Consider the following 20,916-nt stretch of genomic DNA (forward strand, 5'->3'; position numbering starts at 1 on the left):
CTTAAAGTTAACTTGCTCTAGTGGATTATCTAATTTCACTAGCAATAATTTTATTGCTCCATTCTCAAATTCTAAATTTATAAAATATAAACAATTGTGATGTTAATTGATGCAATGCTTTGGTGACTTGATCCACATAGCTCAGAACATCGTAAACAAATAATCTGAGCCGAAAGTGACTAGTGTCACCTACCTGCGAATGCTTTGAAATTAAGACTTGATCTATTACTGCTCGGAAAAGATCCAACTTCAGACAATCAGAAAATGAATTAAACTCAATCTATGAAAATTTGTTACTTAATCAACTTTAGCTCTAAATGCCTCAAATAAGCGATTACAATATGTTAAGCCTTGTGATAACATTGAAGGCACATACATTTTTATTAAGATTAACACTTACCAGCATTATGCCAGTTTGTTCGTAATTTTCTACATTAAATTCTAGACTGTGTGTGGGAATATTGGAGACCAAAAGAGTTGATGGGTTTATTGAATGAAAAAACTCAGCATTAATTAGCAACATTAAATTTTTTACGTTATTGAACACATTTAATAAGATGCAGTGATTAAGGAATTCATCCCAGCCTATATCTAGCATCTACAACTGAATTTACTTCCTTCAAGGTATGATTTATCCTTTATGGTATGATTGTAGGAAGTCGTTAAAAATGTACACTGATATGCATTCGCTCTAAATTTGGATATTAATTAAGATTATTTCGACATTTACTTTTGCATAATTAGAAATAAGGATGTAGAACAAGCCAGATAACTCTTCCTGCAATGATATTCAGTACAGTAATCGGGCATTGCTGCTGAAAATAATGTTATGTTCTAGTAACAAATGAAATTGTGAAAGAGGTTAATAGCTGATGAGGGAATTCTTTAATTTCTCTGATGTTGATAATGAGCTCGTGAATGCAAATGAATTATAATAATATATTGCTGGTTATATTGCTAAGAAGACATGTGATGCTAAACAGTGTGTTAATTGTCGTGCAGCTCTTGCAGACAATGGAAAATACAAGAGGGCATAACATTTATGTTCAAGGAATATGAAAAAGTAACCGAAGATCCTCAGTTGCCATTTATTTATACATCCGCCTGTCATAACAGGTGACCATATAGGTCCGGAAAAGAATTAAAAATGCATTTATTAGAATGTGTAACATTGATGACCAAAATTTCTCATAATGGCTCAGAAAATCTGCTGTCACAGAATGATGTAAGAAAGCAATTTAATGAGCTTGATCCATAATAGTGTTAATTTTTATTTTCTTCCATACTGTAAGTATGACTGCAAAAATTATTTTTTTCTCACTATAATGTTAAATCAATGCAAGTCTCAGACAACTGAATGAAGATATGTCTTCTGATGTAAAAAAAAGAAAACAAAAACCATCTGCACCAATAAACTGCTAACATAAAATAGCATAAATATAATATGAAATTATATTATATAACACTCCAGTTTATTGATGCAGAACTTCTTTAATTTTCTTTTCTTCCTTTTTGTTGTCACCACTTGACAGTTTTTCATTCATTCTCCGTAATCTTGCATGAATCAGCACTCTTGTGAACAATGAAACCAAATATCTTTTACAATCAGAATTACAAGTAGATGCAAAACAAACTTCATCCTGAATGAAGCTAGTAAATCTCCGTACTACATCAGGCTTAGAAATCAGGTTTCCAAAGTTATTATCGAACTTATGTGTCATATCTTCAACATATTTAAGTAAATTCGCAGAATACTTTTTGAACATGTTTCGTGTACTTTTATCAAGTGTGGAGTGTCAAAAAATGCCACAATTTTCCGGTCATTTACTGTAAAGGAGGGCTGATCCGTAGTAACTCCCAATAAATGATACGCTTTTTGATTGTTAGAGCCCTGATCAAAAACAGTAGCTACTACTTTTAAGCCAATGCTACTCAGCTTCTCTATTGCTTTGCCAATGAGTTCAACTAATGTATTGCCAGGGGTGTTTGAATGTGCTAAGAAATAGTCCAGAACTTGTTTGTAATTACTGCAAATACCTCTAACTATAAACACAAAAACCTTGGTTGGCAATTTTACCTGATGAATAATTGCTACAATATCTCTCGAAGCCATCTACGATGTCTTCATTACTATTGTAGCACAAGTTTGATTTTAAAGACATTTCATCCCACATAAGGCAACACAGTTCGTCAGTCTCAGTCATCTTACTACAGGCATTCCTTAGTATGTCAAACAGTTTATTACTAAAACCGACATCAGTGATATACTTTTGCAATACTCTAAGCAATGTAGACTTTGAAGGGGAATTTAATAACTTCCTAATCATCCTATAGGAACTTGGGCTCTGTAAATAAATGTTAAGAGTCTTTGTTTTCATTCCGGTGACCATTGATTTCCTCTGTACACACCGTGCGTCTGAAGAGATGCAATTTCTTACCAGTTCACATAATGGCCAGGGAACCTTACTCTTTATACATGCAAGGGCAGTGTGTGTCTTCGGTACTTTCTGTGAAGTCTTGACAACTCTTCCTCTCAGACGATTCAATTGTACTCAAAGACTGCGAATCTTTCTCCTCTTCGGTGTTACTATCAATCTCCTCATGGTCTCCGGAGCTCGCAGTGGGTTGAGCAGCCTCTTCCCACTCCACGTGACTTGGCCCTGCAGAATCTGTATAAAACAAAACAACAGAAAATATATAATTATAAACTAACAGTAAGAGTAAGCAGCCCTATTACACCACGAATAGAGGTTGCAATTATGGGGTGTACTAAGCCCAATATGGGTCTACATATCTTTTCCTATAAATAACAATTACAGAATCTCCGATTATGACAGAATTTATGATTATAGTTTTGAAGCATTGAAATTGCATATCGTTGGCTTACTTTAAAAATCTTGTAACTGAATTTCAGGAAATTGCACAAAAGAATTTAGGTATTATTTTTTATACCTCAGCTAACAATTTTTATGCATTTCTTATATACAAAATGTAGAAGCATTTTCTTACTATCGAGATGTTATCAGCAGAAGCATTTTAAAAATAGTTATACAGGGTGGGGCGTAGGAACCAAGTGTTTTTAGAATAATACTAAAATAGTTAGTTTTTGTTTTCAACACAATTTATAGGTAGAACAACATTTGTGAGAACATACCATTTCAATTATGAGCGGAAAATTACATCTGGCATGTGATGTCCGTCTGCGTTGACGCATTGTTGAAGGCGCTGACGAAATTTGACGACCTCTACTCTTTGCAGGAGATCTCTGTTGATTTGAGTGATGTGTTGACGTATCGCGTCCTTTAATTCATCTAATATTCTGGACTTATCGTAGTAAACTCGTGCCTTTAGGTACCTCCATAGAAACAAATCACATGTGAACAGGTCAGGGAACCGAGGGGGCCATGAAACATCACAAAATCTCGAAATCAGACGATTGGAAAACAGGGGGAAAGAACTGCCAATGACGCTCTGGCAGAATGCTGAAACCACAAACGTTGACGATCAATACCTCTTCTTTGTAACTCAGGGATGAAAAAGGTGTTAATTATCTTAATGTAACGCACAGAGTTTACAGTAACTGTAATCCCATTTTCTTGAAAAAATGTAGGGACCGTTACTTTAGGATTATGCAGAGGTTTTCCGTGTAAGTGTCGCGGATTTTCACCAGCCCAGTATCGAAAATTTTGTCTGTTAACAGCTACATTAAGGTAGAAATGGGCTTCATCACTCATTGCAACCATCATGTTTTGATACTGTTCGTGGAGTGCAAGAATTTCCTGTGCGAAATTCATCGTTGGGGCAATTTCTTACATTGAATTTCTAAACAGCCACCCATCTTGTATGGTATGTAAATGTAAATAGTCATGCAAAATCCGTCTTGCCGTACGATTGCTGATTCCAAATGCAGCTAAATATCTTCGAGCTGAGCGGCCTGGGCTGCGCAGTATCGCTTGTCTGACTCTTTCAACATTTTCTAGAGTACACACTTTGCGTTGGGGGCCGTGCGGTTTATTCTTCAGTATTGAACCTTTTGCCCAAAGATTGTTAATCCAACATAAGATTGTGTCACGCACGGGAACAGAATCATAGCGATTAATACTGAATCTGTAGCAAAACGCACGCAGTACCATGGTCGCCATTCCTAACAAAACAATTATATACGAAAACATGCGTCCACTGCTCCATGATGCCGACTGCAGGTGAAATGATATGAGCCACAGAATGGAATGTCACATGCCGCACGTCTCTCCCTTTCATAATGACCTTGTACAAGCCATTCCAAAAACACTTGGTTCCCATGACCCACCTTGTACAAAGATTTCAACATTCCGGAAAATTTGGACTTGGTTTTCAGAAGTAAGCCGATGATACCTAAAAAGTATAGGATTAAATAAGTTACGTTGACTTGATGGAGATAGCTTGAACTTTGCAAGGTATGACTTCTCTATTCAGATGTGTCCGGAGGGTACTTGTGAAATACTTATCTTCAAAATGACTATAGACTAGCGTCCCGTAGATTGCAGTCGATCTTAGATCACCTCCAGCCGTGGTTCCACGACTGGAGAATCAAGGTCAATGTAGAGAAATGTCAGGCCATACTCTTTTCACTAAGAGCGAGGAACTGTGGGCTCATAAATTCTGCATTTTTCTGCGTGGACGTCAGCGGGCTGTTGTTCCTGTGCCTCGAACCTGACTGTCGGGTCGATAATGTAGGCGGATGTAGAGCCTGGTGGAATGGCAAGCATGTCATTTCGCCGACAGGATCCCTCTTGAGAGATGCCATGGACTTCTTCGTGCACAGTGAGACCTTTCTTCCTCAAGGCTTCGGCAATCATGGACCTGATTCTGTGATGTCTAGAGTTCCGCAGTGTCTCGCTGAAAGGACAGGCACCCAAAACGTGGCCAAGAGTTTCAATCTCACTGACGCAACGACGACAGTGGTTTCCGTCTCGGGACCTTCCTGGTATAGCACGCAGCGGACAAACGTTACCTGTAATTTTAAGAGATTGTCTCCATTCACTGCTAGTGAGGCGATCAGGTTATCGGATCCATTTATTGGCTGGAGTGAACTCCTTATAGAGGATGACGCCTTTCCCTTTCTGATTTAAAGAGCACCAAGATTGAAATGCTCGCTCCCTGAGCTCTTGTCTCAATTTTTTCACTTGAAGTGAATCAGAAGAGATGTTTTGAAGTCCAGGTTTATTTAAACAAACCCCAATTTCATTAGACAAGTTGCGACAAGCGTTTACATGGATATTTTGGGATCGTTGTAAGCTCTGACATGCATTGATATGCTGCAAAAAAGCTTCCCAGCTAGATTTAAATAGTCCCAATCTCTTGTATTTTCTGTCAGCCTAAAGCATGTTGTCTGGTGTGTCGGTGGGAAGCTGGAGTATTTCCTTCAATGTGGTTTTAATGAGAACATCGTCATCAGAAAGAAATTTGGCTGGTATTTTATTCAGTGGTGTTGTCTGAAACCGATAAATCAAAGTAGGGCAGATGTAGCTGCATAACACAGAATATTTCTGATGATGTTGTAATAGAGGAGTTGATGCAAGGATATCTAGTTTGTTCTTTAACTTTTCCATACACTTGACTGCATCAAATACAGTAGAAGTGTGGTAGCTTACACCGTCCAAAAGTTGGCAACAAGATCAGTTTCTACATTAGCACCTCTAGCATGTGTTGCGGGAAACTCAGTAAGTTTCGCATCCTATTATATATTGATCCATGATTGTACTTTATAAGTGTGGGAAGTCATGCACGGTGTGGAAAAAGTAGCATGTCTAGTAGCGTGTGTTCCTTCTTACTGGGTGGCCGTTTTCCCTTTTCTCAGACAAGGACGGTGAGGGTGGAAGGCAGGGAGGGAATGAAAGTCTTCTCTCTAAGATTTACCATGTGGAGGGCGAACTAGAGAATAAGTGAGTCGAGGCAGGATCGCGAGGAGCATAAATGAAGGAATCACAACAATTTATTGTGAGTGATTTTTAGTTGGTTATTTAACGAAGCTGTATCAACTACTAGGTTATTTAGTGTCGATGATATCGGTGATAGAGAGATGATATTTGGCGAGATGAGGCCGAGGATTCGTCATAGATTATCAGGCATTCATATTATGATTGGGGAAAACCTCGGAAAAACCCCATCATGTAATCAGCCCAAGCGGAATTCGAACCCGCGCCCAAGTGTAACTTCAGACCGGCAGACAAGCGCCTTAACCGACTGAGCCACGCCGGTGACATTTTGGGCGAATAATTTAAAAAAAATGCATCGAGATATAAAAATATTATATAAGGTAAGCCTCCCTAAGTTCGCCACCTTAAACAACTTTATTTTTAAATTGGTGATGAAATCATATTTCGAAGGTATAAAAAAATTGCGTTGCAGTATTGATGCTGAAGAGCATCTTAAATAAAAATGTCGTAAAGAAAAAGGTAGGCTTACTCCTTTTCGTACAAAAACAAAAGAGACAGGGTGATGCAACAGGCGAAGTTAGGACGCATGTGTTCCCTTATTTCGCCATTTGTGTGCCTGTTGTAAATTCAGATTATATTTTAATATCATCAGAGTACAGATATAATAAGTTTTAATGAACAAAAAATGGTCTCATAGAAATTAAACAAAGTTTTGTCAATAATAAATTATCACAGGATTAATCATTTTAGTATTCCTTTACCTACAAAATAGCCAAATTATCACCTTTAAATATTAAGGTCAAAATTTAATCAGTTATTTAATTAAACTGACATCTGTTTAAAACGATTTCAGAGAAGTAGTAACGAATGATCCTAATTGGCCATGGAAGAAGCTGCAGTGGTGAACTTAAGATCAGTTCCCACATTTGATAATAAAGTCATAAAGTAGAACATCGCTATAGTAAATGTAATTCCAAATATACAGTCAGAAAGTACACAAAATAGGCTTTAAAATGATATATTACACTCTGAAAATGTATTACTTATTCCGTTGGATGAAACGGATACTTACGTAGCAAATCTTATACCGGCAACCACACAATATGGCGACTACCTCATAGCAACAGATACTGGTAATGCACCTTGCGTATTCAACGACGTTCTAACGCATCATGCATCAAGTTACTGCTGCCAACGTTTGGTCAAATGTCGTATCTTAACGAAAATGAAGACCTGACGAACTTAGAGATACTAACTTAGATATAGGATTATATATAAAATTTTAAATTACGGTTTATTTAACGACGCTCGCAACTGCAGAGTTTATATCAGTGTCGTCAGTGTTTCGGAATTTCGTCCCGCAGGAGTTGCTTTACATGCCAGTAAATCTGCTGAATGAACCTGTCGCATTTAAACACAGTTAAATGCCATTGACTTGGGCCGAGATCGAACCCGCAACTCCGAGCCCTGTACCGACTACGATACCCACATCGATATATAATAATAATAATAATAATAATAATAATAATAATTTATTTAACCTGGCAGAGTTAAGGCCATAAGGCCTTCTCTAACACTCAACCAGGAGTAAAACTGCGTTACAAAAAACCCTACAAATTTACAAAGTACACTACAATTTTACACACAAAACTGAATAAGATAATAATAATAATAATAATAATAATAATAATAATAATAATATGTAAACAACAAGTAAGTAGAAAACAGACATAATTTATAATATACAGAAAGAAAGGAAAAAGCATAGTAAAATGTGAACAGCAGGTCAAAATAAATGAGACATACAAAGTATAAAATAATAATAATAATAATAATAATAATAATAATAATAATAGTAGTAGTAGTAGTAGTAGTAGTAGTAGTAGTAGTAGTAGTAGTAGTAGTAGTAGTAGTAGTAGTAGTAGTAGTAGTAGTAGTAAAATGGTGCAGTACAAAGCATACAATGAATACAATATTTTAGGTTCACACAGTAAGGAAAATTATGATTATATAGGCCTATAGCTCAAGTTACCACAGTATAGATATACCATTATCGGAAAATATGAAAACAAAAATATAAAATAAGTTAAATATCACTATATATATATATATATATATAAGATATGTGGATCATATGCGGAGACTAAGGGGAAGGCAGAAAACAGGAAAGATTGGAGAATGCTGGGTTTTCAGTGAAAGACCTGCCCATGGGCAGAACACTTATATAGGCCTACGTATGTATGTATGTATGTATGTATGTATGTATGTATGTATGTATGTATGTATAGCTTGATTAAAGGATTTTGAACCCTGCAAAAATTAAGTAGATAGACTAAGAGGTCCACACCTGTGGAGTAACGGTTAGCGCGTCTAGCCGCGAAACCAGGTGGCCCGGGTTCGATTCCCGATCGGGGCAAATTACCTGGTTGAGGTTTTTTCCGGGGTTTTCCCACAACCCAATATGAGCAAATGCTGGGTAACTTTCGGTGTTGGACCCCGGACTCATTTCACCGGCATTATCACCTTCATCTCATTCAGACGACTGAAATTGCTTGTTTCTATTATTTATTGAAAACGAAGAGAGATCTGCAGAAACGATTATTAATAAATGTGATATAAATTGTGTAAATACAGTTAATAAACAAATCAGAATGTTTTCCTGTTTTGTTTAGTTAGTATTATTGGAAGTGGAACTTGAAAGCTTAGAAAATTATTGCAGTACAGTTGAATAGACGACTTGTCTGTAGTTTAGTTCTACCCAGCAGAGCAAAGATTAGTAAAGAAAAAAAAAGTCCAATCAGACGATGAAGTTATTATAAATAAAATTGCTTCGAAAAATATAAAATAGGGCCTACTAAGTAAAAATCTTGAGATATATATATATTTTTTTTCAAATATATTTTATCCGCACAATTGACTTGGCAAACATTCTTATATCCTCAGATATGAATGATATTTCTGAAGATGCAAAAGCAGTGTTATTGAGATAAACAAAGGTAGCTTATACGAGTAATCTAAGTATGTATAGGCTATCATATTCTTGGTTTAAAAAATTAAAAGTTGTTTAATGACATCACTATTTTTTAAAAAAAAGAAATATATACCTGGATAATTTTCCAAGTTTCAGGAAGCATGCTTTGTAAGTTTTGCAAGTGTTTGCATCAACCTATATGTGTGAATCAAGATACTCCGACATGAGCAGTTTACAAAGTTATTACAGAAATGCATTGTCAAACAATCAACATTCTTCACACCCCAAGTTAGACGAAATCTCCTGTAAACATCGTGCACATTTCTCCCAATAGGATGAAGATGCTCGTAGCCCATTGAATATAAAATATTACCTGTCCCATGTAAATTGACCGGTGCTGATTCCACGAACTAGCAGAGCGCGTCGTAACCCTCCACGAATGCTTCGTTCCCGCAATGCTCTGCGCTCCATACGACAGTGGCGACATCAGTACTCAGCGGTCATGTAACATGGCACGCGTAGTACACGTAAATTTGATTGTCAATATTGATACTCGTATTACAAAATACAAAAGTACTGCTAATATATTCTCGTATAAGGCATTATGAAAACCTTTCTAAGTACTGGAATTAAACAAAGTAGAAACATTTTTTCTTAAGCATTACAGTATAAATATTATTTTTAGTTAGCTATTCTTAAAAGTAGACATTTAAACGCAATGAAATAGTATATTACGATACAAAGTTGGGAAGTACTTTTTACAAACGTGTATTTTAGATTTTTTGCACGATCATATTTTAAAAATTGCAAATAAAATATATTTTGCATTGAAAATTTAGAACAATATTATTCCAAAGCCTTCGCAAAACTGCACTGTAATGATAACTAAGTAACAGGAAGTTCACTGTAATGGGTTTATTTCAGTGTACTTTTATCTAGTATATACAGTCATGAAGCTGGAGTTGAGAGGGTACTAGGAACAATAGACTGTGACGGTACTATTTCGCATTGTCTTTGATGGGGCGATAGTAGCGGTCTTAGTGGTTAGCAACTATCTATAGATGCATATACCCTACGTATTGATCTTCGTGACTGTATATACTAGATTGTGGATTTATGTTAAGAAGAATGCTTTCCCTAGCAACAAATTTCTGTATGGGAATTCTAACTTTCAAGGCCTAACAACAATGGTCTACAACAAAAAACACGATCGTGCAAGAAATAATATTCGGCAACCGGATTTTACACGAAAACATTGCTTGTTGGTAAGGTGAAAAAGTTTCACTATTATAATGTGGCGGATTACAGCAATTGCGTACTGTGGAAAATTATCTCTATACCAGCACGGACGAACGGCTATGTAATAATAATGTACGAGACATATTTCAATACCGGTAATGATTTTATTTTCTTCGCAAGTTAGCTCCACTTTGCCTCTAGTCTCCTTTCGCAAACTTTTCCATCGCAATATAAAATGTAGTTTTTAACATTTTTATCGTAAATGACTATTCTATCCTCTAGCCCACGTCTAAACTCTAAGGGCCGTATTCATAGACATTCATAGCGCGGGCTTCCGGTGGATGATCAGCGAACTAACGTTTTCCTTATTCATAAAACAGTGTTACCGATATGATATGATACGAACCCTGTACAAGTAATCACTCGATAGACGGAGCTAGTTTAGCACCCTCGTAGCGCGGGCTAGCGAAATGTCTATGCATAACACCCTTAAATTTCTTTGTGGCCCTTGTAGAAATTTAATTGGCTATGATCAATTTATCTATTACGCTTTGAAACTTGTCACTATTCCTGAAATTTCCTCTTTGTGTATTGCACAAATGATTGCAGATATTTAATTTGAATTGTACTAAACTTGTGCTTCGAGGCTTGTTGATGAAGATTGATTAGAATTATCCCACCGGAGTTGATTTCCTGGTTCGGCTTTTCCTAAGTTTTCTGTGACTTATGCTCACCGCGTTCGAAAAGTTTCAGCTTTCCCTCTAGCAGGAGGCCTTTGCTCTTTACGGAAAACAATTGACTATCTTTATCTTTATCTGTAACTTAAAGGCGAACGTTAGATAATCCCATGACTAGAGACAGGATTTCCATGCAAATGCATGTTTTTATATAAGCTTGCTACAGTTCTCAAACTTTGTAAATATCCGTTTCAAGGCTTAGTGATTCGAAATATGTACAGTTTTTCCATGCATATTTGGATGTTTTGGTCTTTTTAGTGGTAAATCCATGCATAATGCATTTTTTTTTTTTTTTTTTTTTAGATTTTGAGTTTAATAATGCATATTTTGAGGTTTATGTTGTGTATTACGTTAATTTTTTTATAGTTTTAGTGCATATTTTATATTAAATCGCATGATACTGCATTTTATAAATGTTGCCTCGTAGAGTTTGGTATTTCTGAGCTTAAAATATTTGAGTATAACTACTGAAAAATATAAGTGAAATGGTAACGGTTTCCAGGGTTTCTACCTGAGGACTTTGAACCTTACCAGCTAATCCTCTTACAGTCTTACTAATAAACCGTGTATAGTATTTATACGAGACTTAAGCAGAGTTGAGACAGAAAACGTAACTAATAAACGGTGAATAAGCTATGGACGTATAAACAGGCTATAACTATACAATGGGAATTGCTTTGCAGTAGTTATATACACGAAACCCCTTGTTTAAGTGTTGAATATAGCGAAAAAATGGCCGCCCTCTAACAGCTGTTCGTATCGACTGTCATTTTATGATGATGGTTACCTTGTAACCACAGAAGAACAAACCAAAGATCATAGAATTATTAGAATAATATTGCTGTAGCTTGTACTCTTTGACCAAAATGTAGCGTGGTAATCGATTAGAGCCAGTCGTACTATCGATATTTAACACGCCACACTACAGCGCTCTACCGGATGCAATAGAGAACCTCAGATATTCTATTACCTTTCGTAACGAAGTAATGACGAAACTATGACGTAGCTGTGTAACAGTCATACTGTTATACACGACGTATGTAGTGATTATTAGTAAGGAATTTACACACGAAATATGAACGAGCTACTAATTGTATAAGTATAAGACAGTTAAACGTCTGTATATAGAGTTTTTATTAGTAAGACCATTATTGTATTGTCGCACTAGAATTCCACACTACTGATCTATACAAGTCTTAACGTGCGGCTAAAATTATTATTACAAGGATGCCTCTTCTGCTCCCTCCCATACTTTATATCTTGGCGACAAACCACTAACATGCTTCCCCTAACATGCCTTTAATTTGGACAGGCAGATAGGTAGAAGATCTATAGTAGGCTACATGTACAGGTGTTTTGTGAATTAGCTACAGTATTTGTGTTCTGTGATGATCTGTGAAGTGTTGTTATGCCCCCGATTAAATGTTCGAGAAGAGGTCTTGTGGCACAGTAGATCAAGGGAAAAGAATATCTTAGAAATTTGGAAAGACTGTTAGTAGTACATCGTGACATTCGAAAATAAAATGTAAATTTCAATTTTGGTAGTGCATATTTTCAGTGTTATCTTTTCCTTCATTGTGCATTTGCCATTTGATAGTGCATGCATGCATGCATATTTTACGACTTGATAGTGCATGAAAATCCTGTCTCTACCCATGACACATTACTCGAAGTTTTCTAGCTAAGATTACATTTCGCTATCACAAACTGCACCGACGTTAAATAACAGCATGGGTGGTACAGTATCACTAAATAACAATTAAAATATGTATTAATAGTGTAACTTAATAACCTCCAGCCTATAACTCAGGGGGTCTGCTTTCGAGTGCCACTCAGATTTGGGACGAATACATATTAGTACACTTCTCATGATAAATCTTGAGCGATAACGCCCGTTTGATTGGATGTGTTTGGTATGCTGCCGTGCAAAGGTATCCGACCCATTATTTTGTGATCGTGTAAGCGAACTTTCTAACCACGGGATAAGTCAGAACCAAAGATATAACAAATTGACAAACTTTGAAACAGTTCCACTAGTTCTCAATAGATGGAACCATTATTTGGACAGTTAATAAGTGTCAGAAAAAATGATTATCTAGATTAAGCATTAATTGTTATCACAATTGACAAAATCAGCGGTTTTTAGCTATACCTAGTGTTGAATAATTTCAAGGGAAAAATTGTTCTGGGGCCGGGTATCGATCCCGGGACCTCTGGTTGAACGTACCAGCGCTCTCCCAACTGAGCTACCTGGAAACTCACCCGACACCGTCTTAACTTTTCCATTTATATCCACACAACTCGTGTGGGCTGACGAAACGCCAGAGACCCATATCGAGTGCACACAAACTCTGTCTGTCTTGGAATTGTGGTTTTCTGTTAACGTACATAGTGAGGTAAATGTTATGCAAATCTAGTCTTTCAGGTGAAGCTCCCTGTAAAGCAGATTTGAATAATTTCAAGGTAAAAATTGTTCCAGGGCAGGGTATCGATCCCGGGACCTCTGGTTGAACGTACCAGCGCTCTCCCAACTGAGCTATCCGGGAACTCCACCCGACACCGTCTCAACTTTTCCCTTTATATCCACACAACTCGCGTGGGCTGACGAAATGCCAGAGATCCACATCGAGTGCATACAAACTCTGTGTGACTTGGAATTGTGGTTTTCTGTTAACGTATACAGTGACGAATATGTTATGCAAATCTAGTCTTTCAGGTGAAGTTCCCTGTAAAGCAGATTTGAATAATTTCAAGGGAAAAATTGTTCCGGGGCCGGGTATAGATCCCGGGACCCCTGGTTCAACGTACCAGCGCTCTCCCAACTGAGCTACCCGGGAACTCCACCCGACACCGTCCCACTCGATGTGGGTCTGTGGTGTTTCGTCAGCCCACGCGAGTTGTGTGGATATAAAGGGAAAAGTTGAGACGGTGTCGGGTGGAGTTCCCGGGTAGCTGAGTTGGGAGAGCGCTGGTACGTTCAACCAGAGGTCGCGGGATCGATACCCGGCCCCGGAACAATTTTTTCCTTGAAATTATTCAAATCTGCTTTATAGGGAGCTTCACCTGAAAGACTAGATTTGCATAAACCTAGTGTTGTTTTACAATCAGTTTAGAGGGGTGAAAAATTGAATTCCACAATGCGGGAATATTTATCTACAATTGGCAACAATGACTATTATCGTTGCCATCTGTTCATAGAAGCAATAACTAAATACTCCACATTTACATCAACAAATTATAGATTTACTATCGATCAGTCAGAACAGATATCTTTGAAAGTCAGTGTACCTATTGCATCATGTGTTATGATGATTTCTGCATTCCTGCTAAAACACATCAGTTGTATCGTATGAGGTATGTCATCGATGTTTGTAGTTTGTCATATACGATTGCCTCTGTTACGGATCATTTTTATGAAAGGTACTTTTTTTTTCGAAGGCCGAAAGTTTCTATATCAAGTTTTCCTGAGACACATTTTCCGAAGTTTATTTTTTTTCCGAATACATTAATTCCAAAATTTCAAAATAATTTAATAACAACATATCTTTTCCTTTTAATAAATTATAGTTTACAAGATCTGTGAAAGTAACCTAATTTAGGAAAGAATATATAATTAGTACTTAATAAGCATAATTATAACCAACATATCTTGTAAACTATAATTTATTAAAAGGAAAATTAAAAAGCAAATGAGTGCACAGTAACAGTAGCAGTAACAGTACCAGTAAAGGTTCATAAAGTAAAGTTATGGCCTAGACGACGAAGGTAATCCAACCGATGTTCTTCTTCATTGTAAACCATGTAGGCTACTCCATAGCTACTGTTTTTATCCTCTTCTGGACAGTCAACCATTTATTGTTTGAGATTGTTTGACACCTGTTCAGCTTCTGCCTCCTCAAGATTCGGCGGATGTGAGTGGGGTGATTCTTCCCAGCCTTCAGAATCCTAATATGGGAATCCATTCCAACAGTAATGGTCCTGGTAGAGCATTCTTTCCTCTTCACCCTTGTACACTCCCAGTAGATTTTATCATCGTCACTCTATTTCCTTTTATAATAAATGTACCCGTTCAGTAAGAGTTTCATTTCTCTTCTTCCTGACCTGGGTATTACGGGATTTACATCCATGATAGTAGTCTAAGAATACCATGAGAAAATTTGTTGTGCTGCACTAGAATGTTGTATGTCGAATGCAACATGGTAACAACTCTTTATTGTATTTAGAGATTGTGCGATATGTATCTAGGCGACACGATTCGGAAAATCGGGTTTTGGAATATGTGTACATTCGGAAAACCGCTTCAGAAAAACAGAATCTGAAAATTTGTTTTCGGAAAATAGAAACATTCGGAATAAATTATATTCGGAAAAAAGGGCCGTAAGAGATGCCTCTTCTTGCCATAATTCTGACGTTAATTGACGTCACCCATACCTCAACATATTGCCATAGCTATGTTATAGCGAATAAATAAGTTACAGATTTTTGTGGGTTCGAATTCAACTAAGAGCATGGACATATTTGTCTTTTTAAACTATAATAGCTACTGTTTCCTTGGATGGATTTCTGGCATCATGTGCCGATTCAAAATGTCTGTAATTCAATCATGAGTCTATCTACCAGTATCGGGGCTAAATAATAAAAGGAATGGACTTACGCAAAATCTCTTCAAGACCTCATTGTTAGATATTTATAGAAGAGTAATACGCTACGCAAATAACATAGGACGCATGTCCAGGAGACTTGTGCGCAGTCGTGTTTGAGGTTACAGGGACCTGGCTATACTTGGCCTTGTTGTTCTGCCACTATATTTATTTTTCCTGCTGTCAAGTCAGCACGCTGTCGGTATGTATTTGGCGTGAGGTCCACAACACTATTCTTAGACCGGCCTAGCGATTTAAAATATTTGTGAGAAGTATTTTTGGCAGAATTTACACACATGTCTCGCACCTATCAATATGCCTGTCGCGGGTCTTGTCTGCGGGGACGATATTGCTTGACAAGGCGTTTACTCGTAAGTACGAATTTTTATGTTGACAATTTTAAGTAAAAAATTAATAACTGTCAAAGAAATTTATTTTGGATGCGTAAATTTAAGTCTATAGGTTCCGAAGTGTAAAAGATTTTAAACATGTCGCGTGTGGTCCAAGTACTTCGGTTCGCGTCTAATCTAGCATGCTAAGATTCGTTAGTTTCTAAGTCGTTGCTAATCGGCAGCATTGCGATAACAAGCCAGTGGCAACACTTATGATAGGAGATTAGCAACACCGAAAAAGGAGTTGAAGATAAATAAAAAATCACGGTTAATGTTACCAACATACTCAATTAAAATGAGTGTACATTATCTTCATTTCTTTTTAGACAATTTACGATTTCATTCGTTAATTTATACATCTATACGAGTCATTATGTTGCTTTTTGTCTCGCAGCGCTTTGGGTTCACCGGCTGGTTGTTTCCTCTACGCTATCCGTGTAACACGATACGTGTACTTGTTTAATTGTTTGCACTAACAAGTAAACATTGTGATGGAGGCAGATAAAAAAGTTACATTTTTTTCTTTCACCATGTTAATGATCTCAAAATAAGTGCTTATACAAATTTTGGCCACTCGACCGCAATTACGAGGCTGTCCAGAAAGTGATTTTCCCTGAGACCGTTTTCAGAAAAAACACAATTACATGGAAAGATTTATCGAAACAGATACTGCAGTTGTTGCGCTATTTGTCAACATATTCCTCACTGGAATTGAGACATTTGTCATACCATAGAATCAATTTTTGTATGCTTGTGTCGTAGAAGTTAGCCGCCTGGGATCGGAACCAGCGTTTGACAGCCGTCTGCACCTCTCTGTCGATCCCATGATATGACAAATGTCTCATTCCCGGCGAAGAATATGTTGAAAAAAATATTTCAACAATTGCTGTGCCTCTTCCAATAAAATTGTATTTTCTTTCTATTAACGGCCCCTGGCGAACTTCTCTTTTACTGCCCTCGTAATTGCGGTCGACTGGCATTAACATTATTAAGTGGTGAAAGAAAACAATTTAACTTTTTATCTGCCCCATCAGAATGTTTGCTTGTGAATAGGCGACACGATTCTGCTCGTACTTTGCATTTTTGATAAGTATTATCTTAACAGTATTGAGAAATACGGTACGTATTTAACCATGGTTAGGTACACAGCATAGGGACGCATTTTCATTTTGAAACATATGTAGGCCTACTGAAGAAAAAGTCATACGACTCTTTTACGATTCTCAAAAGTTCCTTCTTAAAGAGAAGGAAACCAGTTATCCCCGCTTATTACATAATTTAACGACAAAAAGTTTCTATGATTGTGTAACCTCTGAAAAAAGCCGCCGAAAGTTGCGTAAATACAACTTGCAAGACTTGTTCATCAATAGGTAGATTTCAACGAGGAAAATGCATTGTTGTACTGAGTACAATTGAAAATACGTCTTTATGAATGAAGTTAAAAAATCTCACTAACACAGATTGGTAATGTAAAGTCCCTGCATAATTTTCTCACGAGCTTAGTGGAAACAATTAAATAGGAAAAAGTCACGCAGTATTTCCTGTGCCGGGCTTAGAAGCAACAACTAACCGGGAGAACCCAACGCTCGCCCGCCCGCCAAAAAGCAATCTCATGGCTCTGTAAGGTTGCCGGCAACTTATGTTTGACTCGCTCTGCGTATATAGGGTGTTTCAGAAATACTTTGACAAATCTTGGGGGCATTTTCTCACACGAAAACAAGAAAAAAAGTTTATATAAACATATGTCCGAAAATCCCTAGTTTTTTTAGTTATTAATGAAAGAACATAATGAAACATCTGTTAGACACTGTCAGCTTGGTAGCAAGTGTTGCGACTTCAATCATTTCAGAAACTTATAACAATGAAAGTTTTGTTAGATAATCGAATGATGTTATACCGATATAAGTCTGCTGTTGAACCCAAATTATCACTTAGTAATACATAATAATTTCATGTAATGAATTAACAAATAATTATTGTAATTGCCCACAAGTAATACCTTCCGCACAAGTTAAATATTTAGGAATTATTATAGACCTGCATTTACGTTGGAGATAAACAAATTGATTTCATGTGTACAAGTATAAGAAAGACTATTTATAAATTCATAATACTTCTAAATTGTATCACTAAAGTGGCATTGAGAATAATATTTTTATCTTTAGTACAATCATTAATACAGTATGGTATAATAAATTGGGGTGGGGAGTATCAACTGTACTTAATCCATTAATTTTATTACATAGAAGATTAATAAAAATTTGTCTTACCAAAAATATAGATTACCCAACAAATTTAATTTATATAGATTTGAATGTATTAACTATCGAAGAAATTTATAAATATAGTTTACTAACCTACCACCACAGAAATCAAATAAAAAATAAATCTAATCGACATGAATATCGTACTCGAAGACAAAAGTCTACTTTCCCATTAATTGAGTCTAAATGTCATACAAGTGCAGCTCTTAAACATGGTGCTACTTTCGGCCCAAGACTTTATAATACAATTACAAACAATTTTCCAGGTTTGAAATATTTTAAAATTGAAGCTTTTAAAAAAGAAATTTATAAAATTATTCATGACATATAATATTAACAAATGCATTTTTTTACCTTTTATTTCTGTCGACTATATTAATGTTTTTATTGAAGATCACTGGCTTCTGTCTGATTGTCAATTTATATTAAATGTGTATTTTTCTCTCTTTTTCTCTTTCTTCTTTTTTGCTCTTGCATGTTATTTATTGGTTTGAACTAAATTACTTACTGTATTTAGTAAATTGTCCTTTAAAATTTTATGTTATATTATTGGCTAAGACCACACCGTACACGAGCCTGGCTCTTTCGGTAGTGGCTAGAAATATTTTTGTTTTATAAATTTAATTTGTATTCACTAGCTAGCTAGTTAAATAAATAAAAAAAATAAATTTGTTATGAGTTTCTGAATTGATTAAAGTTGCAACACTTGCTACCAAGCTGACAATATCTAACAGATGTTTCATAATGCTATTTAATTAATAACTAAAAAACTAAGGATTTTCGGACATATGTTTATATAACTTTTTTCTTGTTTTGTTGTGAGGAATATGTCCCCATGGTTTGTTAAATTATTTCTGAAACACCCTGTATATACACTTAACAGGCCTCTAATAAAAATACATCTGTGAAAGTAACCTAATTTAGGAAAGAATATATAATTAGTAATAAGCATAATTATAACCAACAGGAAACACACAAAGTTTATATGTGAGTACATTGTATATACCTAAATACACTGAAGTGGCTAAGTTGCTGTATATACTGAAGTAATAAATGTCAGAATGTATTTCAACATGCACATCCACATTTAACGTATCAATGTGAAGAATTTTCTGCATTTCTCTTTCTTCTTTATATTACAGATCTTCATTATTTTGTTTTTCTTTTTTATACAGTCAAGTTTATTTCTTCCCGTCAGTCAAAATTTTTAAGAAGCAAGTGATAGAGTGATATATTGAATGCATTGGCGTCTCTTCCCTAATCAGGTCCTTAAATACCTCCATTAATTTCATTATTTTGTTTCTCTCTTTTATACAATCAAGTTTATTTCTTCCCGTCAGTCAATATTTTTAAGTAGTAAGTGCTAGAGTGATATATTTAATGCATTGACGTCTCTTCCCTAATCAGGCCCTCAAATACTTCCATTAATTTCATAAATAATGAAATAATTATTTGCATATTTCACACGACTATACCTGCAACATATTTACGTATTTCAATCTTCTAGTCACCATTCGTAGTCATAACTTATGTAAGACCTACTGACATGCAAATCTCCTACAGAAATATATTTCACTCCTTGCTTTGTTGTCAGTTTCAACACCTCTGAAATTTAGCGCATAGGAAGCCACAAACTAGAGGTCTTAGAAAAGCATCGGGCGTTGCACGAGTGATACGTTCTTTAGGGGTTTGAAAGAACCGCATTCTTGGTAATATAGTAAGTTCTTCGAGTCGCAAGTGGCATCTCCATTACGGTAATCGATCCCTTGCACTGGAGGATCCATCATTCTTCTTAGAAATTTCAAACTGAAAATGATCTATGGCTTTGTGGAACAAAGCTCTCCTGTGAACACATTTATACAAGTACATACACAGTAACTCCATGCAAGTGCAAGAACACGACTCCTTTCTTTTCCTCGACCTCAAAGGTTAACATGGAATCACTTCCATCTTTACTCGTTTAACAGACTTCCTCTATGCTCAAATTCCTCACACTTCCTTTCTTATTAATGTACAAGTTAATTTAGTGTAGAGCCGAAAGGGTTAGAAAAAGGAGACACAGAGTTTGAGCATCTCCTTTCTTGTTTTCGGTTACTAAATGTCGTTTCAAGAGTTTGTATTTAGTACTGTCTCTGGAATAGTTTCTGGTTTGTCGAATCACCGATACTGCGCTATCTCCGTAACCGGCATTTGGGAGTAAGCCTGCTGATGCTAAAGTTATCACGTTTCGGAGGGGACATAATTTGCTCACCCCATATAATGTCGGGGCATGACATTCTATAATAATGACAGCATTTCTTAACTTACATATTCTTAATTAAAATGTTACGTGGGCTATGTGTAAATTATATTTAAAAATAGCTCAGGAATTGTATAATATACGTTTGTAATTTTAACACCTATACTCCGGGGTAAGAGCTTTTGAGATGATGAAGAAATAGTTATGGTTTTATCTTTATATATGAAACATAAGTCAGCATTGTTATGTTATTATTTACTTACTTACAAATGGCTTTTAAGGAACTCGCAGGTTCATTACCGCCCTCAAATAAGCCCGCCATCGGTCCCTATCCTGTGCAAGATTAATCCAGTCTCTATCATCATACTCCACCTCCCTTAATGTCAAATTCTAGACTCAAATACTGACGGCCATGTGACTTCACTGGAACGAAGTAGGTGCTATGCTGTTTCGTTATAGAGTTCAGATCGTCTTCAGGATTTGTCTTCTGGAATACCAGACCTGTGTAAATGCCCT

The sequence above is a fragment of the Periplaneta americana genome, chromosome 1, assembly GCF_040183065.1.
Source record: "Periplaneta americana isolate PAMFEO1 chromosome 1, P.americana_PAMFEO1_priV1, whole genome shotgun sequence".
Lineage (NCBI taxonomy): Eukaryota > Metazoa > Arthropoda > Insecta > Blattodea > Blattidae > Periplaneta > Periplaneta americana.